The sequence below is a fragment of the Hemicordylus capensis genome, chromosome 4 (assembly GCF_027244095.1).
Source record: "Hemicordylus capensis ecotype Gifberg chromosome 4, rHemCap1.1.pri, whole genome shotgun sequence".
Lineage (NCBI taxonomy): Eukaryota > Metazoa > Chordata > Lepidosauria > Squamata > Cordylidae > Hemicordylus > Hemicordylus capensis.
In genome coordinates, this window is record NC_069660.1 from 17,353,487 (window position 1) to 17,373,888 (window position 20,402).

Genomic DNA, 20,402 nt, shown 5'->3' on the forward strand with positions numbered 1-20,402 from the left:
AGTGATAGAGAGGCAGCTGGAGTTAAGAGGTACAGCAAAACTTCTAAGAGACTGTTTTAAATAACTGGTGATTATATAAAGACTAGGAAGTCTAACCTGAGGGGATTTCTTCGAAGATAGGAAAGCACCTTCCCTGGTTATAGAGAGAATCAAGGCTTAGACTTTATTGCTGCTTTGACTTTTAATCATAATTCATGAGATTCTACTACTGCCAAAGAAATTGTTAACCTAGTGTTCCAGCTAAAAGCGGGTAAGGCCCCAGGGGTGGATTTGATCCCTGTGGAGTTATTAAAAGCAAATATTGATTGGTGGGCCTCTATTCTGGCTAACCTTTTCTCCTATATTGACCGAGCAGCATGCATACTGGAGGAATGGGGCACGGTGGTTATTGTCCCTATTTACAAGAAAGGCCAATGCTCCAATCTTTCTAATTACTGCCCAAGAAGCTTGCTGAGTATAGTTAATAAAATATACACTAGACATCTCTGTAACAAGCTCTGTAAACAGAGCTGTAGACATCTCTGTAAACAATGTAACAATTGACCGGGTGGAGCAGGAGAATATTCTTGGGAAGGAACAGGCTGGATTTAGACTGGGATGGTCCACATTGAATCAAGCCCTGGTTTTATGGCATTTACTGTAACTGAAAAGTATTCTGGCAAATCCTCCTCTTCCCTAAAAGAGGCATTTATCAATTTTAAAGCTACCTTCTCCATCACCAGACTGCAATTGTGGAGTACATTGGCCAACACCACTATAAACCCACAATTATGCCTACTTATTTGCATGCTATACAAGGATACCACACTTAGAGTGAAGTGCAGTAGCAAAGGCCATCTGTCTGAATCTTCTCCTACATGGAAGAGGGTCAAGCAAGAATTTATTCTTTCTCCCTTTCTATTTAACTTTTATATTATTTTTTTTAATTCTCTCCCTGGACAACCCTGACTTCCACCTGCCTAGGCTAGCAGGCAGACCCATTTCGATTTTACTTTATGCCATCAATGTGGCCATACTATCAAGGATATTAGCAGGCATGAGAAGAGCACTAAAAGACTTGCAAAGTTCTGTGTTTTGGAGTCCCTAGTTATAAATACTCAAGAAACTAAGGTTATGGTATTTGCCCAAAGACTGAAGGAACATAAATAGCAAATTAATGAGAGTAGGATCAAGCAGATTGGGAGTTACAAGTACCTGGGCATAGTCTTTGAAGCAAATGGTATGTGGGGTGCACAATATGAATACGCTGTAGCAAATGTGCAGAGTTGTGCATCTGCCATACTAAAAAATGTGTATTCTAGAGAGGGTAATTTCATCCCAGCAGCTGTCAAGGTATATCAGGCCAGAGTATTGGCAAAATTGCTATGTGGGGTTCAGATCTGTTCCATCTGCAATTATAAACTCCTGGAAGTGGTGCAATCCAGATTCCTTTATGCAATATTTCAGGTGTCTGGATGTGTCTCAAATGCCATCCTAAGCTTGGAGGCGGGTTTTACCAGGCCCAAGGGTGGCTTCACATATTTAGTCACTGGCTGAAATTACAGTTTTGCCATCAAGGTCCTGCCCTGCTGGTACTGAAAGATGAGTTCCACTCCAAGTGGTGTAAGGCCCTCTATAAACTGGGTAGATATGGACTTTCACCACAGTTTCTGCTCCCATTGGGACAAGACGCTGCTAAAGTGACTATTAAACAATGCATAGCAGATATGGAGAAGCAATCTGATTTAAATCTTATTGCCTCCAGCAACATTTCAGGTGGTTTTTCGAACTACTGCCAGCCACCTGTGTACCTTACAAACCTGACTACCTTAAATCAGAGGAAGACCTTTTCACTGGCTCAGTTTCATGCCTTGCCATCCACTGTTTTGGAAGGGAAAGAGACTACCTACCAGGAACCAGTTATGTCTGTGTGGGTAACACAGAGTCCGATACACATTTTAAAATATACTGCCCATTTTACAGAGATATCTGCATTGCTATGATTGAACCACTGATAAATAATATGCCAGGTAGATTAGATGAGTATTATATTTCTTTCCTTCTGGCAGACCAGTATGCCCCAAACACAGCTGGTAAGCAAGATTTCGTTCCTCAGCATGTAAGCAGAGATGAGATTTAGTTGGCTAATTAATAAATGTATGTAAGTTATGATGTCTGTTTTTTTCCATCCAGCTCTGTTTTGACTGTTAACTGCTGGTCAATGACTGTAATAAAGTTTCATTCATTCATGAGATTCTAATGTTGATATATTCTGAATATATCCAATGTTCTTCTGTCTAATATAAGGGGATAGACATTATTCTATCAATGTGACTGAGAAAGAGCCTTTGGGGGTTGAAGCACACCTAGCTTTCTAGGACTCTTAAAATCATCTCCTTTTGGAAGTTGAAAACAATTTGATTTGGATTTTCAAGAACGTTTGTAGGATTCTTGAGATTTGCTTCATTCTCCTTGTTTGGCAATTTGGGACATCTGCCACATGGACCTGATAATGATTATTTGTATTGTTTTGAACAGAGTAGATTTTTGTTAAAATCCATTATACATCCCTATATGTTATCTTACATTTTTGTGTAATTTTTTAAACTATTAATTTAATGCTTTGTCCATCTCTTTTAGTATCTATTACTTCTTAATTATCATTGTTTTCAGTTATTTGCTGGTAGTAGGTAATTGTGAATTCATTACACACTTTCCCCCATATTGTTCATATTGTAGACCACTCTGGGGCCTAAGTGAACAACAGCCTAGAAATATATGTAAATATAAATATATGTAAATATAAATATATGTAAATATAAATATGTGTAAATATAAATATATGTAGCACAATATCTTTTCCCATAGCGGTAGCTATACTTATGGGGAAGAAAGTAAAGCTCTATGGGAGATGGGTGTCACCTTTGGGTTAGGCCATATCTGTCTCTAGTGGCCCAGGTTTCCAGAGAAATGTGGTTTTTATCCCTTTCCATAGTGTTTTCATTTCACAGTCCATTTCCTTTGTCCCAAAGTACTCAGCTGGATTCATGAACAAACGAGGTCATTCCTATCTATAGTGACTTTTAACTTACGTGGGTTCATCTTAGATTCCATTGCTTAGTCACACTGGAGTGTGACAAAGAGACAGAATGTTGAGACCTGGAAGATTCTTTAGGAAGGTACCAGCAGCAAACCCTTCTAAAAATGCAGTAGGCATTTCATTGTAGAAGGCTCAGTGAGCAGGGGAGGAAAAAGTGTTTGGTGTCATTCCCCATAGCAACAGATAGAGATGTTTTATTTGTCATGTAGAGAAAATTACCAAACATAACTCACACTGCTAGATCCTACCCCCCACCTCCCGTTCATAAATTTCAAGGCAAAGTGTTTGAAAATAATATGTCATGAAATAGCCTCTTGGTTCCCGCCCCCACACCTTCTGTTAACGTGTCAGTATTTAACAGTCTAAAAACAATAAATTCCAGACTTTTTTTGTCAAATCTCAAGGGTTGTTTTTAAAGGGTACAAATAGTCACATTTTGTAATAGGCAACATTTACATTTCTTCTCCTTGCTTTTGAGAACATCTTTCATTCATTTTATTCACTGTCTGTCTATATGTTTATTCCACACTCATTCAAGGTCTTTATTTGCCCTGATTAGTTTCAGGACCTCATGTAACCTGGCCAAGGGATTTATGTATTTTACATTTATATCTTGCTGTACCTTTGAGGAGCCCAGAGCAGTCGACATAGTTTTATGTTTCAACAATCCTGTGAGGTAAGATGACTGAGATAAGTGACTGGCCCACTCTCGTAGTGAGTTTCATGACTGAATGGGGATTTGAATTCAGGTCTTCCCGGTCCTAGTCCAACACACTAACCCAGGCCAGGGGTGGACAAACCTGGCACTCCAGCTGTTGCTGAACTACAACTCCCATCATTCCCAGACACCGCTGGGAATGATGGGAATTGTAGTAAAATACCAGCTGAAGTTTGCCTAGCCCTGTTCTAACCAGGACAACATGCTGGATAGCAGTAAGCCTTCAGCCTTTGTCGTATTCTTGCCATATATCCATTTTGTTTATATTATAATTTGTGAAACCCTCAGAAAAGCATAGTATCACTGGCTGACATCCTAACAAAGCATGTGTGCATCTAAGGAATTATGTGTGCAGCTGCTGTGTTCCAGACTAAATCAAGCACCAGTGCTCACACAGAGGGGGTGATTTCTGCCAATCTCTCCTTCCCTCTGCAGCATTCTGTATCACTCAAAAGGCTGTGCAGCCCTCAGACATCATTTCAGATGGCACAGAGTGCTTCAGAGGGAAGGGCAGATGCCTACACTACTTTCTAGGAGTGTGCACGAATTAGTATCTGTGATTCGAGGTTGAGTTGAATCAGGACCCCTAATTGGTTCATCAAAACCATGCTGGCTTGGCCCGCTGCCTCAGTGAATCACCCTGATTCTACCCAAATCAAATGCATGTCATGCCCTCACCCACGGACAATGAAGAAGAGGGGGAAGTTGGCAACCCTCCAGCAGAGGGAGAGGCACCCGAAGGGGGAGCTCAACAGTTGGGCTGCAGGAGACAGCTGAGACAGGGCAAGATGAAGCTGCAGCTCCAGAGGGGCTGGCAGAAGCAGAAGAGATGTGAGGTGAGCAGTTAGGTCCTGAGTTGGAAGAACAACCATTTACACCTGAAGAACGAAGGTGTGCCAAATGCTGGCAGCAGCTGCCGCCATTAAGGCAAAGTCAACATCTTTTTAACAGATGAGATAAATGCTGAGATCTCCAACAGCTGGCTGGGGGAGGAGAGTCATTAGCCGAGCACTATAAATTAGCCAGCAGATAATATCCAAGCTGTTGGAAAGTAATGCGTCACTTGGGATTCTTGCAGAACAGCCTTCGGCTGCTTGGATTTCCCCAGCTCCTTGTCCAGACCCTTGACCCTGACTCCTGCTGCTTTAGACCTGGTTCCTGAGCCAGACATCGGGCTGCTTCACCTCCCTTTGAGACCTCCCTTGGTGACATTGTGGATGTTGGTCTCAGGACTCTTGGAATCTGGTGAGCGACCTGGGAACAGAGGAGACTGGTTGAACTTGATACTTGCTAGTGATTTGTTTCTCTTTTTCTTTATTGCAGATGCAGGAGGATCTCAGAGCTACTGGCTTCGTCGACGGTGACCTTGGACCTAGCCTTGGATGGATGAGCTCGTGACAATGCAATTTTGAGGCCTGTTTTGAGGCCTCTCCCTTATTGTGCCAACACAGCACAAGTAGCAGCAGTGCTTTTAAGTCTTGATATCGGCCATTGTATTTTATTTTTTGTAGATTTTTCAGCACTTTGGGCGGGGGGGAGCAGTAATGTTACATTGTTCTCAGATGCCCTTACCACCACTTACCTGCACTTACCCTTAGTGGAACACAGGAAGCTGCCTTATACCGAGTCAGACCATTGCTCTATCTAGCTCTGTGTTGTACACAGACTGGCAGTGGGTTCTCCAAGGTTGCAGGCAGGAGTCTCTCTCAACCCTATCTGGAGATTCTAGGGAGAGAACTTGGAACTTTCTGCATGCAAACATGCTGATGTTCTTTCTAGAGCGGCCCCACCCCCAAGGGGAATATCTTACAGTGTTCATGCATGCAGTTTCCCATTCATATGCAACCAGGGCAGACCCTGCTTAGCAAAGGGGATGCCATGATTGCTGCCACAAGACCAGCTCTCCTACAATGACATAATGTGTAGCTAGGCTTGATTCTATTTTGTCTATCCATGTGGTTTTCTTGGTAAAATACAGGAGTGATTTACCATTGCTTTCTCCTGCACAGTATGAAATGATGCCTTTGTCATCGTCACTGAAGTGATCGTCCGCCTCCAGCACCTTCCTGTATCACTGCTGCCCAATATAGGTGCCTGCTTGCTTTAGCTGGGCAGCTAAAGCAAGATGACACCGCTCTGATGATGCCACTCTGATAGCTGAGAATCAGGATAATCTGCAAGCTCTAGTAATGAAAGTCAAGGAGCATAGTGAACAAATGGGACTACAACTAAATGTAAAGAAGACTAAACTAATGACAATGGGTAGAGCAACCAGCCTCAGCATTGATAATGAAGACACTGAAGTGGTGAATAGCTCTGCCTTTTAGGATTGACCATCAACAGTAAAGGATCCAGCAGTCAAGAAATACACTGCAGACCAGCACTTAGTAGGGTTGCAATGAAGGCTTTAGATTCTGTGACGTATCTACACCTACAAAGATTAGAATTGTTTGACAATGGTTTTTCCTGCAACACTCTATGGATGTGAAAGCTGGAGTTTCAAGAAGCAAGATAGAAAAAGTATTGAGGCTTTTGAACTTTGTGCTGGAGAAGACTTTTGAGGATATAATGGACAGCCAGGAAAACAAACAAATGGATCATAGAACAAATCAATCCAGAATTTTCACTCAAGGCACAAATGGCTAGGCTCAAACTATCATACTTCAGACACACTATGTGAAAACCCAGCTTTCCCATAATGCTGGGAAAAGTTGAAGGCAAGAGAAGAAGAGGACGACCAGCTATAAGGTGGATGGAGTCGATTACAACAGCAATGAATGCACCACTGAGAAACCTTAAAGGCCAAGTTGAAGGTAGATTATCCTGGAGAAAATCTATCCTTGTGGTCGCTAGGCGTCGTCCACATAGTTTATGTGGTCTTGATGGCACTTAATCAATCAATCAATCAATCAGGCTTGATTGGCTGTGTGTTGCTGTGACAGCATCCCATTCATTGTGTGGTCCCTGATTGGGTAGGATCATGTATATGCAGGGGCGTAACTATAATAGGGCAAGGGGAGACAGTTGTCTGGGGGCCCACTGCCTTGGGGGGGCCCCAGAGGCAAGTCACATGACTGACTCCCCCAGCCGCACACCCTCCCAGGCTTCCTTTACTTGTATTCATCCTCCAAAATTGATGTGAGTGTTAAGACCTGACGCTACCAGAACAGCATGTCTTTCTCTAGTACCATTAAATGACTTGCATCATCCACAATTTACAAAACCTTTTTAAAAATAATTTAGGATGATGTTCTATTGTGGCACATAAGTGTTATATATATATACACTATATACTATACTATTCAGCCTCGTTTAAGATTTCTTTACTTCATGAGCTGAGCTTCAGTGGGGGGGGGGGCATTTTAAAATCTTGTCTCTGGGCCCACTCCAACCTTGCTACGCCCCTGTGTATATGATTAATCCAGGAAAGAGAAAGCAGCAGCTATAGTGACTCAGGATATTGGCAGCTGAATGTAAAAGAAAAATGAGGGGGCTGAGTAGGGATGGATGGATTTCAGTTATAGTAGCCATGCCCCACTATGCAGAGAGCAGAAAGACTGGGATTTTCTCAGACTGCTTTATATAGTAGGGAGTCACTATAGGGTACTGATTCTGAACACGATGAGGGGAAAGGGAAATAATTTGCAAAATTAGAATCTATCCACTGAAATTACAGGTTTCCATCTGAAAAGTAAAACTAGAGACTATTCTGTGCAGCACAACGTCATTTCTTTATTTTGTTAATGATAGGGAACACTGTAAGGGCCCATTGGATTTTAATAATCCATTCTGTGAGCTCACAAGAAAAACAAAAATATGCATGATTTCCCGTTCCCTGGAAGTTACAGAACAAAACAATAAATTGTATCAGACAGTATATAGGCCTCTCTGTCCTTTTCTATCAGCAGTGGCACAGGCAAACCCAGGATTACGGGATTCACCTCTCTTTCTCTACAGTTCCCCTTGAGGTGTCATATAAATTAGGAGACAGAATACTCACCTTTCCCCAGGAATAGGCTGTCTCTGCAAGTTTGTCCTACCATTATCTGTGGTGAGCATTGCTCTGCCTGAAAAACTCCTGAAGGTTCCGTGACATCAGAAACAGAGAAATCTTCTGACTCTTTAAATTATAACAGCCATGTCCCCCTGTGCAGATGGGAGGAAGATTGCGATTTTCTCAAACTGCTTTATACAGCAGAGAACATAAGTGTCAAAGGGCCACGTTCACACAAGGACGTTCGTGGGAGTCATGTGAACTTCTGTTGCACGGACCTTTGCACTGATGTGCTTTTACATTTCCTTCTTCAGGCTTTGAAGAGAATGCAAGCACTACTTGAAATATGGTTGTACAAAGACACCGCTTGGCATATCAAAAGAAGACGAACAAATTTAGCCTTGAGAAACTATAGATTCACTCTGTGATTTTCACAAAAAATGAGGACACACCACCATGAAATGAAATGAAAAGGTGGCGTAGCATGATGATACTGATGGTTTCGTGGGTCTAATGGGTGGATGGATGTGATTGGTGGGGTGATCGGTGGAAGGGGGGAGTTCTCATATCTGCTTGGGCAAAGTTGTGATGGCAGATCTTTCTTCCCTCTTTCCTTCCTGCCTTCCCTCCCTCCCTTAACTATTTTTACATTGTGCCTCTGTGGGTGGCAACAACAGCACTTTTCGTGCTCAAAGTCTGATTATCTGATCTGAAATAGAAATGTATTCAGCTCATAAGGCTCAACTACATTATGAATCAAACATTATTCCCCCCTCAAAGCTCTCTGACTCAGAATGTTAATCAGGGTTTTGAACACACAAAGGCCCACAAGGAACCCTGGGACATCAGGGTTTCCAGGGCACTTGAATATACAGATATAAGGTTGCCTTGGAAACTACATGGCCCACTCTTCCTGGTTCCTGGCATGTTAATGTTGTTGGAAGTGAAGGACTTTGCGCTGTCTCTTGTCTCAAAGACAGTGAAGGACAGACTAGTGAGTCAGAGGGCTAGAGGGTAAGACATTGGTCATCCCTTCTCTACTGCTCTGACACTATCCCTTTGGAATGTAGATTGCTACTCTCAGGGACACTTCCTTCCTTCCAACCACTTCCTTCCCCTCTCTCTCCTCTTCCTGTTCCTTCTACCTTGCAACATGCAAGCTCCCCTCTCCCTGCACCATGTGTGCAGAGATGCAGAATCCGTCTGCATCCAGCTAGATAGATAGATTAGAGATCCTAACTCATCACTTTCCTATCTAGAATGGAGTTCTTTAATAAATGCCATATATATTGATTTGAAACTATGAACTGGCTCCAAGTTACTTTACTCTTAGCATACACGCATGCCTAACTAAATTCCGCTGTGTTGTGCCTCTGTGCACTCTGAGAGAATTCCCAACAAATGTGAGCATGCGCAATAGCATCTTAGGCTCAAGAAGCTCAATGGCATGTGGTTTCCAGGGTGCCTGAAATTCGGTACTCAGGCACTCGGGAGAACTAAATTTTCCAGAGTCCATGGCACAAAGGAAGACGTTGCTTGCTACTTCAACATACCAGAGTTCCAGGCTTCACAAGCTTTCAGTTGTCAACACTACTACTGTTACTACCATCAAGTCATGAAGTGATGGTAGTAGAGAGCAGAGTTAAGCAGTTCAAGGGTGGAGGATTGTGTCACTCACAGGGAACAAGAGTTTGGTCTATCATCAAAAGCATAATGGGGGTTCTGAATTTTGAAATGAGTCAGAACATACAACTATTTTCTGATTTATTTATTTTTTTAAAAGATAGCTCCTATTAGCCAAACCCTTACTAAATTGGAACAAGATTTGTCCATGACTACCCCAACCCAGTTTAAATACAACACCAGCCTTGTGCAACCCTTCATGGGCAAACTTACTTTATTTATTTATTTATTTACTTATTTACTTATTTATTTATTTATTTGAGACATTTACTATACCTCCCACTCCGAAGACTCCGGGCGGTGCACAACAAGATGCAAACAGGCAACATTAAAAATTACATTCTAAATTAAAAACTGAAGTAACTACCAAAGAACAGAAGAAATAAACTACAGGGCAAAATCCCCTGCTAACTGGGCAAAGAGGCACCATTGAACATGGTGATTCTCTTTATTTAGCAGGGGGAGAGTAACTGGCCCTATCCACCCCCAGCACAGTACTTCCAGTGACTGTTGCTGGTGTCTATCTTGTGTTTCTTTTTAGAATGTGAGCCCTTTGGGAACAGGGAGCCATCTTATTTGTTTGTTATTTCTCTGTGTAAACCGCCCTCAGCCATTTTTGAAGGGTGGTATAAAAATCAAATTAATAATAATAATAATATAAAAAAGCCTGGCGAAAAAGAAAAGTCTTCAATAACGATTTGAAGATCGGCAAGGAAGGGGCTAAATGAATCTGAAGGGGAAGGGAGTTCCAGAGAAGTGGGGCAGCAACCAAAAAGGACCTTTCACAGGTCCTAGTGCCCCGAACCTCTCGGAAACCAGGGACCGACAAAAGGGCCATCTGAGATGATCTAACTGGATGGGATGTAACTGGATGGGAGAGGCGGGTCTGTAGGTAGACAGGCGCCAGGCTCCACAAGGCTTTGAAGGTCAGAACCAGGACCTTAAATTGAGCTCGGAAGCAAATAGGCAACCAGTGCAATGACTGCAGGAGAGGTGTTACCCTGTCATATTTTCTGGCACCCATGAGTAGGCGAGCCGCTGCATTCTGGACCCGCTGCAGCTTCCCGATCGTCCTCAAAGGTAATGATAGATGCTTGATAGAGAGCATTACAATAATCTAAGTGGGAGATAACAAGGGCATGGGTCACTGTCATTAATGCCTGCCGATCAAGGTAAGGGCATAATAGGTGAACCAGATGAAGCTGGGCAAAAGCATTTCTGGCCTCAGCTTCCACCTGCTGCTCAAGCAGGAGGCGTGAGTCCAAAAGGACCCCCATATCACGAACAAGCTCTTTTGAGGGCAGCACCACCCCATCTAGAACAAGGTTCACATCCAGATGTTGGCCATTATGAGGGCTGAATAAAAGTAATTCAGTCTTAGTGGGATTCAGTCTGAGCTTGTTTTGATTCATCCAGACCTTAATACACATTTTACACATGCAGTATCATTTAAATGAGATCTGAATAGCAGCAAAAGTTTTGTTGTTGATTTCACAAATATCTGTGATTTCCATCTCCTGAAGTGAAACCTCCAAATTCAGATAAGATAAAATGAGAGCCCCAAGCAGGCTGATGGCCACAGATATTATTACTGAATCCTTGTTGGTGCAGAATGGCAACAGAACTAAACAACTTGTGGTGCGATTAAGCCAAGTAAATCTGCAATTATTAATATTGTTGTCTGTACTTTTGAATGCAAATGTGATGCTCAATTGTGAGAATCAATTCCTGCAAAGTGCAACGAGTCTGCTTTGCCAGACTCACATATCTGCTTTGTGAGACTCACATGTCTTTGTGGTCGATAACTGTCCCAAATATGGTCCGGAGTCTTTATCATCAAGCTGAAGAGTGTTGGAGAGGGCCTGGTTGAGTTCATAAATGCTTCTCTGAGGGAAAGTAGGATGTTTAAAGTGGCAATTGTTAGACCTCTTTTAAAGAAGCCTACACTTTATCCTTTAGGCAATTATAGACCTGTCTCCAATCTCCTGTGGTTAGCCGAGGTGATTGAGAAAGTGGTGGCCTCTCAACTTCAGGCAGTTTTGGATGAAACAGATTATCTAGACCCATTTCAAACTGGATTTGGGGTACGTTATGAGGTGGAGACTGCCTAGGTCATCTTGGTGGATGATCTCCAAAGGGGAATTGACAGAGGGAATGTGACTCTGTGGGTTCTTTTGGATCTCTCAGTAGTTTTTGATACCATTGGCCATGGTATCCTTTTAGATCGCCTGGGGGGACTGGGTGTAGGGGGCACTGCTTTGTAGTGGTTGTGCTCATACCTCTTGGGCAGATTTCAGAAGGTGTCACTTGGAGACCGCTGCTCTATGAAGTGATAGCTTTTGAATGGTGTCCCTCAGGACTCCATCTTGTCTCCAATGCTTTTTAACATCTACATGAAACTGCAAGGAGAGATCATCAGGGGATTCGGTACAGGGTGTTATCATTACTCTCTTGACACCCAAATCTATTTCTACATGTCAGCTTCATCAGGCAATGGCATAACTTCCCTAAATGCCTGCTTTGAGGCAGTAATGGGGTGGATGAGGGATAACAAACTGAGACTAAATCCAAACAAGACGGAGGTACTCATTCTTTGAAGCTTCAGTTCCAGAAATGGAATAGATCTGCCAATTCTGGATGGGGTTACACTCCCTGAGAGGGAACAGGTTTGCTGTTTGGAAGTATTTCTGGATCCAACCCTGTATCTGTTCCCTCGGGTGGAGGTGGTGGCCAGGAGTGCTTTCTATCAGCTTTGGCTGGTTCGCCAACTGTGCCCTTTCCTGGAAGTGAGTGATAAGACAATGGTGCACATGCTTGTAACCTCCAGGCTTGACTACTACAATGAACTCATTGTGAGGCTGTCTTCGCAAGTAGTCCAGAAACTGCAATTGGTACAGAATGCTGTTGCCAGATTGGTCTCTGGGACGTCCAGAAGAGACCACTGGCTACCAATAAGTTTCACTACACTGGCTACCAATAGGTTTCCAGGCAAAATACAAAGTGCTGGTTATCTTCTCTTTAATAAAAGGCTTGGTGTCCGTCCGTGGACAGACACCAAGCGTGTGTCCGTGCCTCCCTGGCCTTGTCTGGGCATGCACGGAGCGCATGCCCAGAACAGAGCAAGTGAGACACGACCGCCAGCACCCGGCGGCCATCTTGGGTGGCCAGAAGCAGCCGCCCTGAAGAAGCCGAGTAAGCGGCGGCGGGGGACACTGGCCAAGGCCGAGGCCTGGCCGCGCCACCACTTACCCGGCTTCTTCGGGGCAGCCGCTTCTGGCTGCCCAACATGGCCGCTGGACGAGGCGGTGGGGGAAACTGGATGCGGCCGTGGGCCCGGGCAGCGGTGGGCCCAGCCGGAGCCGCGGGCGGCGGTTGGTGGCGGGCCCGGCTGGAGCCACGGGCAGCGGTGGGTGGCGGGCCCGGCCCGAGCTGCAGGCAGCGATGGGTGGTGGGCCCGGCCAGAGCCGCGGGCGGCGGTGGGTGGCGGGAGGGGGAATGGCGGTGGGGGTCCAGAGCGCACAGCTCCACTAGCGCCCGTTATCCAATGGGCTTAAAAACACTAGTTACCTATAAAGCCCTTAATTGCTTGGGCCCAGGGTATTTAAGCGAACGTCTGTTTCATTATGAACCCCACTGCCTATTAAGATAGTCAGGGGAGGCTCATCTGAGGGTGTCGCCGGCTCTTCTGGTGACGATTCAAAGGTGAGCCCTCTCTGTAGTTGCCCCGGGGCTGCAGAATTCACTTCCTGCTGAGATTAGAGCTGCTCCATCCCTGTTGGCTTTTAGGGAATAACTAAAGCCACATCTCTTCAGCCAAGCTTTTCATCTGTTTGGTAGTTTTAATGGGTATTTTCATTTGATTTTTTATGTTTTAATTGTTAAAATTTATTGGTTTTATTAATGTAAACCACCTAGAGACTTCAGTAGTGGGCGGTATGCAACAATATTAAATAAATAAATCTGTAATGCTAGTATGGAGGAAGGTGCAAATATTTACAGAACCACTGGATAGATTTTGCATACATTTTGGTCCTTTGTTTATTAGTACCTTTGTCTATTAGTAATATAGGACACCCTGCATTTCAGTAGCTGGGTCCATTTGGCCAACTGATGCCATAGTACTGAGAGATCAATTTTTGCAGCCCAAAATCTTTTTCTAAAAATGTTTGTCCTTATGCATAAATATTTGATATAAAAAATAAATAAAGGAAAGCATCAATAATGCATGCTGAATTCTATTAAAAGTGACCTACTCATAAACAAAACATGAACATTTTTGCCACCCAGCATCTATGGACAAGCGACATTCAGCGAGACATCATCCAATCAAATGGTGCAGTTAATTCACCAGGAAAAGGTGGAGGGTTTCCCCCTAACGAGAATGGGGATTCTGCATGATGTTTGTGAAGAAAGGCAGATGTTAGTGCTGGAATGGTGTTTATGAGCACTCAAGGGTGCTTATGTTGGTTTTAATTTTTTATGTTTGTCCATATAAAAAATTAAAATAGAACTTTTGTGCCCTTTTGCAGGAATTTCATCCCATAAAGGAGGAAGGCTTTATGTTGATAAAAGAGGGAGGCTTTATAAGGTTCAAGGAACTATAAGTGGCTGACATCCTAACTACACTTGTGCAATGGGATGGCCAACCTTTTTAAAAAAATGTGTATACCCCTTTTGTTACAAACCTTCAGCTCAGGTACCCCACAGACTGACTGACTCACTCTCTCTCTCTCTCTCTCTCTCTCTGAAAGTGAGCACATGTGCACACACACATGCCCACATATATAATGTTACAGTTATGAGACAAGCTATGCCAGTTAGTATGTGTCTCATGAACTTGTCCTATTAATTTCAGTTAGGTCCAGCTTAGGTCCGAGTTACCTGAGGGCCTTTCTCTGCAAGATGCCCACTGCTCATTGAGATCATCAGGAGGGTTCTGTCTTTGGGTGCCATGCCATCAGTGCATCTGGTAGGGACCTGAGATCAGGCCTTCTCAGTTCTCAACCCTGGATTGTGGAACGCGGTCCCGGTAGAAATGAGAGGATTTATATTATATATTTTTTCTTTTCATGTAAACCACCTGGAGCCACTTTAGGAAGATTTCCATAAATCGAATGAGTGAATGAATGAATGAATAAGACAGTTTCTAAGTAACTTAATCCAGATGTGAGACAGCAGAGTAGCCCATTTCATAACTTGTATATCTCATACAAGCCTAACCTACTTCACAGGGTTGTTGTGAGGAGAAACCTAAGTATGTAATACACTGCTCGGGGCTCCTTGGAGGAAGAGCGGGATATAAAATGTAAATACAATAAATATACAAAACCACAAATTTACATACTACAGTAATATGCACTCTAAATTACTTATAAATAATCTTACTGAAATAAGTGGGATGCATTTACTTGTCCTATTAGTTTCAATGGGAGTACACAGTGCTAATTTTTTTGAAGCCTGTCAGTCATGCAGAGGGGAGAGGTATACTGAATTGCAGCATGTAAGCCAATCAGGAGCAGAGGAGGAGGGCCATCATCCCCCTCCCTCCTCTTCTGCAGCAGACACATCGTTGAGAATGTGTCAGCTTCAGATGGGGAACAAATAATGACACTGAAATTTAGGGAGTCAGGAGAGCCCTGAGTACCTGCTGGGAGCCCTTCAAGTACCCCTAGGAGTACTAGTCCTTCATTGGGAGCTCCTGTACTAGCTGCATGAAGTCATAAGGATTTCCGGAAAAGTGATATTGCACTTCTTCACTATTGCACAAAAGTTCCCTTTGAAACATTTGAGATGTGTCACACACATTGTGCACCTGTTGCACACAACACTAGTCTGGAATGCAAGCTCCAGACGTAGTGCAACTAGCTAGCACAGCAACACGGCATCTTTGTGCAAGCACAGTATTGCTTGCAGTATTGCAAGCACAGTTTTTCAATCTCGTTGTTCTGCACAGGACAATGACAATAAAGATCTATCTATCTATCTATCTATCTATCTATCTATCTATCTATTGTCAGTCATGCTGACAATCGGGATGTCAGCCCTTGAAATCTCAGATTACTGCATGGCAACAGTAATGCTTTAGATTATCATTACTTTCTTGATTATAGTGGTGTTCATGTGTGTAGTGACGAGGAGTGTGTGCTGAATTTGGGAGCAGACAGGAAACCAGTGTAAGGCTTTAAGGAAGGGCATGCTGTGGTTAGAGCAATGAGAGAGGGGAACTCTTGTATCATTGTATTATTTATTTCATTTCAATAATAATTTTACCATTCAAAACACTGTATACCAGGCCTGCTCAATTTAGCCCCCCCCCCCAGCTGTTTTTGGATTACAACTCCCATAATCCCCAGAAACAATGGCCAATAGCCAGGGATTATGGGAGCTGTAGGCCAACATCTGCAGGAGGGCTGAAATTGAGCAGCCCTACTCTCAGAGGCTCAGGGATCATTCAGTGAACAGGATAAAGTCACAATACTACATTAATATTTTTGCAAGGGGTGCTGAAAAATTGTTGAGAAAGGGAGGATTTTTGGGGAAGGTGCTGTCAAAGAGGTGTCCCCCCACAAATGAGAAGTTTTGACGCAACTCTGGTTATTAATATAGATGGATAAATGGAATAGAGACAGTGCAGCATAATTCCAGAAAATCCTTGGTGATTCATTCATTGATTCGTCCAATCCCTTTATTTATATCTGATGATGCAGCCCTCAGGGACATATTTTCAAGTGGCGCAGGGCATTTCCAGAGGAAGAGAGATCCACAAAATTGCCCTTACTTGAGCACTGGACACTGCGGAGATAAGGAAGCTCTCTGCAGAAGGAATGCTTCTTTCCAGTGCACGGCTGCAAGCTTAGTCAGGATGTCAGCCTTTCTTTCTCTAATTGGCATACACTCAAGACAGATTATAGAACTACCAATACAACAATAATCCATAAAAATTCCATGGGCTTGAGCCAAAGAAAGGTCAAATTGAATCAAAATTAAGAAAGGTCAATCAAATATGAACTGTTGAAATTAATAGACTCTGTAGATTGGGACCTATACAAAGAACAGCACATTAAAGTATTTCCTAAAACTGATGGGATTCAAATTAGTCGTGGAATGAACTGAACCCCCCCCCCCTTTTTAAAAATAATTCTTGGTTTAAAATGAACTGGAGGGGAGTGTCTGACTATCACTAGTTCTATTCCATTTTGTGTAAAAAACAGATTTCTGGTAGCAGATTATTCTTATTTGATGGGCCACTTATATTCAGATGATATCTAATTGAACAAAGTATTGCTGGGGCTCATGGATGGAAAATCTCTGAATAACTAGCACCCCAAACAGATAAATATCCATATTTCAGGAACTGCAGGGATTTCAAAATAACATCATAAAATATTAATGCCTTATCCATCCTTGCTCTGCATCTGGGTCTGAATTTTTCATCAATCTTTTTGTGTGTGTGTGTGCAAAGACTGTAATTTTATATCTTTTATTGGCATTGTGCAATCTTGTGAAATTTTGCAAACAAGCACTCAGATTATAGATTGGTGCATCTTTTAATTCTGCATGTGGCTTTTGCATTTATGGGATTACACCTTTTTCTTGATAAGTTCTGCCTTGGCCCTGTTTATGTATTCAGCTGTCCTGGGACAACGCTAAGTAGTGGTTCATATCTAGCTATAAAGACAAGGGAAGGATCCAGATTGAGTTAGTAATGACTGAATTAAATGAAATGTTAACTGTGATTAACTTAATTCCCATTACTTTCATTGGCTTACCTGTCCTGCAGCATAATGAGGTTGGTGCGACAGTGCTATGCAAGAGACAGCACTACTGCTGATCCTTGTGCAATTGCACATCCTATACCACTTCTATTAATTCAAATGGAAATAATGTGCAACATGCAATGGTGCAAGTCATCAGTAGTTCTTTTATTGCCCTCTTGTATAGCACTGTCAGAGCCAGTGACAGTGCTGTCATAGCCCTGCAGTGGTGCAGACAATTCAGAACCACTTGCATTATGATGAGATCAATGTAAGTCAGGGGAATTTAGTAATCACTGTTGGCTATGCACCAAAAAGTTAGTCAGGAGTGCACAGCCAACACCCCAGAGCAGTCTCATTAACATAATTGGCGGAGAATGCGGGCATTGTCCACCAATTTAGCCAATACCCCAGAGCAGTCTCATTAACATCACTACATGACCATTGGTTATTCCTGCCCATGGTGAAAAATCTCAGAGGCTGTTCACATGAGCAAAGATCCCTGGGTAGGAGAGGGCTAAACCCGGGATCCCTGCTTGTCAGGGAAACCAGGGGCCCTCCCAACCCAGCTCTGCTGATCCTAGGTAGTCCAGATTCACCACCCCGGTTAAATGCGAGGTAGGAAGACAACCAAGTCCATCTAACATGTGTTGTATTCTATCTACTAATCTTTTATGTTTTATTGTTGAGAAGTTTGTCCTGAGGGGATCCTGTGGGGGGGGGGTGGAGTCAGAAAGGAAAAGGGAGGGAAAGGAGAAGGAGAAAAGCAGTTGTTTCTGAATAAATCTTTAATTCAATCTACATAAGATTTCTTTGTATCTATGAGAGAGCAGCTTCTGTGATTGTCTGTGTGGGCAGTCTGCAATAAATGCAGCTCCAGCTATCAGCAGTAATGTAAATTAACGCAGCCAGGGGTTCAGGTCATCTGGGAGGCACAAAGCAGGAGTGTGCCTCCCCTCCAGCCCACCCCCACATGGTCATGAGAATTGAGAAGAGGCTTTCAGTCTTCTCTGAAACAGATCAGCTGACATCTAAACTAATACAGTGTACATGCAGAGATCCATGTGTGTGCTATGTGGGAGGGGTGATTTCTATCATCTCCTCTTCCCTCTGTAGCCAACTGTAACTCCTGAGAATATGTCCCTGAGGGTTGTGCAGCCCTAAGGAACGTACTTCAGTGGGCTACAGAGGTAAAAGGAGAGCAATGATATTGCCCCTCTCCCACAGGGCGAGCTGCACGTTTACTGCATGCTCACTTTGTTAGTCTGGATGTTAGTCGTTGCCATAATGTGTTCGTTGTTAAAGAGACACACAAATACAATTCCTTTGAAAGAGTGTGTTTATTGTGTGGAAGGAGAGTGAAGGAAACATGGCTCTTATGCTGGGCTGGGCTGGAACTTATAACAAGGTTGTAAGGCAACTGCTTAGGGTAAAGAATTTGGCAGGGGGGGGGACCACAATCACCAAACCCCACCTTCTGATGTCTCATTGTGGTTAGAGATGTGCACAAACCTGTTCAGAGGCCCTTTTAAGGGCCTCCGAACCAATTTGAACAACCAGCTGTTCAGCCAGTTCTAAGGTGGGGGAATACCTTTAAGGGCAGGGGTGGATGCCCTTACCCCTCCTGCTGCATTCCCCCCACCAGCGCTCCATTTTAAAAGTCTCCGTCAGGGTGGCAGCATACCTCCCTGATGCCCCTTGTCCTCTTCAGCCAGAAGTTACAGGAAGTACCCAATGCATGTGCGCAAGCCAGGCACATGCATGCACACCTCACACTCATTTGTCCACCCGCCTGACATGCATGCAAGCATGATGTGTGCATGCCCACACTTGGTGTTTGCACATGCGCTGGGTACTTCCTGATACTTCTGACTGAAGAGGACATGGGGAGGCAGGGAGGTACAGTGCCACCCCAATGCAGGTTTTTAAAATGGAGTGCTGGCAGAGGAAACGCAGTGGGAGGGGTAAGGGCCTCCACCCCTTCCCTTAAAGGTATGCCCCCTGACTTTGAGCCACCACTACCCCACCAGTTCCCTGCACATCCCTAGTTGTGGCTTCCTTTCTCCTCCTCCTATGGAGCCTCATGACCAGGGCTCCACAGCCCTGAACTAACCCTATCTCTTCCTCCAACTCTCCCTGTGATTGGCTGGCTAAGTGCTTAGGCTCAGCACACCTCTCAGCCTGACTGACAGGTTCAGCAGAAGGGCAATGCCAACAATGAGCATCAGCAAGCATTTCTCTCACTGGTGAGCCAGACAGTCATAAATGTCGAGAGGAAGAGGGGAGGATGCTCTGTACCAGGGTTTCTTAACCTTGGGCCCCCAGATGTTGTTGGACTACAACTCCCAGAATCCCCAGACATGGCCTTTGTGGCTGGGGATTCTGGGAGTTGTAGTCCAACAACATCTGGGGGCCCAAGGTTAAGAAACCCTGCTCTATACAACCTGGTGTGAAACCTTGTTTCTGAAAGAGATGGAAATATTATGATCCTTATGGAAGCATAGCCAGAGCACCTGCAGATGAGAGGGAGGTACCAGTGGACTCAGGGTAATCTTCAGATATGTCAGTTTCACAAACATCTGAAGCAAAAAAAACTAGGTGGCAAAAAAAACCCCAAACTGCCCCAATGTAACTCAATGGAACAGAATGTTTGCAGACTCAGAGGGCACTTAATAGACAACTAGATGGGTGGAGTTCATGGAACTCAATAGTGAGGGGGGAAGTGAGCATGAACAAAATGAGCAAGAAAAAGAGTGGGAAAGCTTGAAGTATACTCCCTCAAGAGTGACACAGCCCCTTCTCCTTCTGGGAGGGAAAGGTGTCCAGATTCTGCCCCAGTCCCCACTTTCTGCCCCAATCTGCCCCAATCTGCCCCAAAGACATGAAAACTTCAGAAATTCCCCAAAAATCAGCCCTTTGCCCAATCCCCCTGAAATTGGGGTGGTAGCCTGCACCCATTAGGCGCTACCACCCCACCCCACTCTTTTTCCCCAGATCCCATGCTATGCCCCCGAACTGCCCCAAAGTCTCTAAAACTTCAAAAAAAAATCCCCCCCAATCAACCATGAACCGAATCACCCGAATTTTTCATGCCCGAAATTTGGGTGATTCGGCTCGGGCCCAAAAAATATCGGGGGACATCGGGGGTGATTCGGTTCGGCCCCGAATCACCCG